General features: G+C 36.7%; 1 protein-coding gene across 1 annotated transcript in view; it reads right to left on the reverse strand.

Annotated features, from left to right (window-relative positions):
* Positions 1-4,264, reverse strand: part of abcc1 (ATP binding cassette subfamily C member 1 (ABCC1 blood group)) — a 111,517-nt gene that overhangs the window by 49,368 nt on the left and 57,885 nt on the right. The window lies entirely within an intron of this gene.

Here is a 4,264-nt window from a genome sequence, read left to right on the forward strand (position 1 = left end):
CATAATTGATTTTATTATATAAGGAGATATAATAAAATCATTTTTTGTGTTCACTGGCCATATAGTAATTTTCTTATTTAATAAAAGTTACCCTTCTGCCTGCAGCAGCAATCTGTTACTAAATATTGTTTGTATTCTACATTTAATAGTTAATACAACTTAATTCCTAGAGCCATGGACCAGAGACATTTTATGATCTAATGGGAAGACAGCCGTTTAAACATCCATGGTCCTAAGGGGATAAATCCATGTGGTTTTAATGACTCTTAGGCCTTTCGTTACCCTGGCTAAATCATGATTTAATATGTAATGTTATCATGGATTGTAATGAACATTTTGGTCAAAATCTTGGCACTGCCACAGACACTGATAGAGTATGAGAAATAAAAAAAAAGTTTTGACATAGAATGGGGCATGGTGACATTAACTAAACCTGTTTGAATTAATTATGTCTCATAAATCCAGTATTTCAGAATCTGCTGACAAAGCCATTACGGAGCTTCTTTGCCAATCAAGACACTGATCCTCAACTCATCTTCTTTTTTCCCTCCACTCCCTACATGCTATCCCCAAAATAGAGTGATTTGTAAAGGGAGGAGTTGAAAACTGCTCTATTTAAAACTCTACATGGTCAGAGTCAGTGTAATGTGAGCAGCCTGGCTCTGTCTGACAGACCAACACAATTTTACCCACCTTCTTTCAATTCTCACTTCCACATGCAGGAAAAAGAGGCTGGTGACAAGAACATCTGAGACACCTCCTTATCCTTTTTAACAAAAAATGAAGAAATACCGCTTTCCTCTGTGTTGGCATCATGAAGAAAACAAATAATTATTTTCAGCATTTTGAGTGAAACAAAGTTAAAATTCTACCAGATGATTTTTTGTTTTTTAATAAATGTGTTTGCAACGTTTTGTCAAAAAGGATTAAGTTTGGGTGAGTTTATGATCCATGATGAAGAGGTCAAGCTGGTACTTAGATAAAACAAACCTTAAGGTTCTATGACAGCAGATCTAAGTGAAATTAAAATATCAATGTCAGCTGTCAATCCAGTGCTGACCAGTTTGTATCAGAGACAGAGGAAGTAAGCCCATAAACTCAAATATTTGAGTTTATGTCAAATGTAATTTTTTTTAAAATTACATTTGACATAATCTATATTATCAGTTAAAAGTTCAGGTTTAAATAGTATTTGACCAGTATTTAGATAATTAAAGCAGAAGAAATGACTTTTTAATTTCAATTCTTGTAATATTGGAATTTCTAATAGTGAAATGTTAGTGGCAGCAGGAACAGCTGAGTTCGACCTAGCTGAGGGTAGAACGAGAGAGGAGATCAGGTCAAGATGAAGACTGCAAAGTGGCTGAAAGTGGAGAAGAGCTGATAGATGCCAAAGGCATTTCTTCTTTCTTAGCTTGAACCAGAAGCATGTACACTCTGATCCCCAAGGCCCGTTTAGTTAACTGCATATTTTAACATCTGCTAATGAAAAGCTTTCAGTTATCATCACATTAGAACATTAACTGATATATATCAGGGTGTTTGACTGATTCTGAAGTAAGATGCTATAAAAAGTGAAAAATGGAGAGGTTAACAGCACAAAATGTTAATATCTGGTTTGAACAAAAAAAAAGGTGTTGGAAAGGCTGGTCTGTGGCGAAGACATGACAGTGACTGCCCTGCATCAGCACATTCATTAATCAAATCTGAAATTCCCCAGCAGGATTTGTGCTCCTCTCCAAATTGAATCCAGTGCCAAATTCATCCCAAACTCTTCCCATGTAAGGACTGTCTAAAGAGGGAAATCACTTTCCAAGATACAGTTACCCAAGGGGTGTGGTGTTTGTCTCTCTCTCTCTGTGTGTGTGTGTGTCTGGGCATGTGGTGTAGGTGATGCAGGGGTAAGCAATAATCTAAATGCTTTATAATGCTGTTTCAAAGATTCATCTCATATTTTTATTTAGGTACACCAACGCCACTTTATGTTTATGTGACGATTTGTTTTCTGTGTAGTTATTTTTGAGGTTTTTCTGTGTTTTAGTCCCGTTTCCCCTGTGAGTCTCTGTGTCTTCCCTGTTGATTGCACCCAGCTGTGTCCAGTTCCCTGATTACCTTCCCTGTGTATTTAACCCCATCTGTTGTCTCTGTCCCTCGTCGGGTCCTCGTCATATGTCACCGTGTTGTCAGTCTGCGCTCTGGTTTTTGGATTAATCATTAAATCATCATTTACATCATGTCTACCTGGGCCTGCCAGCGTCTTCCTCACCAACAACAATACCACATCATGACAGTTTAAGGATTCAACACCAAAAAACACTAAAATATTTCTCACACAAAGAGCAAAACATTCAGTCTGTTGAAGCAGTATTGTGTTTTTAGGCTTAATGTGTTGTGGTGGTAATAAAGAGTCCCGTTGACTTTGCTGATATCTTGGTTTAATAATAACCGATGGCATACAGAGCAGTAACGCATGGAGACAAACCCCAGTGCCAACATAGACACAATGTAAGAGTAGACCCCGCATTGACTGCTCCGTTGCAGGAAACACGGTGGCCATCTTGGAGCGGTCATCCCTCCTACTTTGCTCAACCAAAACAGCAGAAGATGCCTGAGCACTGAGGGATATTGTTGTTCGCATCAATGGACTATTGATGTGAGGGCTCAACTAGGGTTGCCACCTGTCCCTTAAAAATTGGAATCGTCCCGTATTTGGCTGTTAAATATTGCGTCCTGTATTGAACCGATACGGGACGCGATTTGTTCCGTATTTATATAAATGTCAGACATGCCTATCACACACACAAACACTAAGTTTAATAATAATGACCAAAATAAAACACAGGAAATATTAAGGTCAGCTAAATTCTTGTTGTGGGCATAGACATATATATGTAGACCCCTCATGGGGCGGGTCGGCCCGTTGCTGCGATACGTAACAGCGTCCGCCATATTGAATGTGGAATATGTGCCAGTAAGCTAATGCAAGTAAAGGGACCGAACTTCACAAAGTGCCGTTCTACAAAGTATTTTAAATTAATTCCTGTCATTGACACATTTTTCACACACATTAATATTTTTGGCAATCAAAGAAATGACTAAAGACAGAGTTTCTAACTTTTGATGTGATTATTTAATTGTTTTGGGGCATTTCTGAATAAAGAACACAATGTTTTTATTTGATAGAAATTATTCTTATTTTTATATTGACATTGATAAACAGACACATATTTAGTGTTTTATTAAAGAATATATTTACATAATTCCATAATTTAATGTACATTTAACATTTCAAGACAAGACACAAATAATTTTCCTGTATTTATTTTTTAAACGTTATTGAGAAATGACATTTGATTTATAAATCAGTCATTGTCAAACATTAAACTACACATTTTTCTTACTTTTTCCAGAGAATTTACAGAATGTCAACTCTGCTATTGACAGCAAAGAGTGAAAATAATTCCAACAGAGTAAATTATTTTTTATTTCATTATATAAGCTACATTAATACACTAATACTTCAGATTGAGATATTTAAAAATACACAAAAAGTGAAAGAATAAAAGATTTATTTATTATACTGGGAACACTGGTCACAGGCAGGGCTTCAGTCTGCTGGTCACACTGGGAGAACTCCATTGACTTCTGAGATGTCCTGGTTCACAGACTACAGCCAAGGATAAAAGAGAAATTATCCAGAAGTGTAATAGAAAATACATATACGTTTCCTTCACATTCAGAAAAAGACAGTTTCAGCATGTTGGGCTCTGACTCGTAGCATCTTTATAGCTAAATACCGACATGATGAAGCTGAGCTGGGAAACAGAGATTGGAGAACAGCAGCTTCAGCTCTGATCCTGGCTGATCTTTCCTCACTAAATCCCCTGGTCTTTAATGAACTTCTCCTCTAACAGTGGTTTTTCATTAGCTCTCATTAGAAAACAGTATGAAAACGTTAGCTGCTACGCTAACAATCAGCGGTTACTTCAGGCTAATTAAGCTACATAGAAAATATCATAGACATAATATAAGGATAGACGCCTCATGGACCGCTCTCGCCTATTGTTGCTGACAAGATTTAGGGCGGCCATCTTGGAGCGGTACTCCACTCCACTCAGCTTTATGTATTTAGCAGCACAATGACGTATCAGCGCATTTAATCAATCATAACACGCTTTTTTGTTACTGTAAACCATATTCAAACATCTATCAAAGCTACATTTATAAACAATTGTATTTTTTAAGTATGTTTTTAATACATAGT

This window comes from Poecilia formosa, unplaced genomic scaffold, assembly GCF_000485575.1.
Source record: "Poecilia formosa unplaced genomic scaffold, Poecilia_formosa-5.1.2 Scaffold647, whole genome shotgun sequence".
Classification (NCBI taxonomy): domain Eukaryota; kingdom Metazoa; phylum Chordata; class Actinopteri; order Cyprinodontiformes; family Poeciliidae; genus Poecilia; species Poecilia formosa.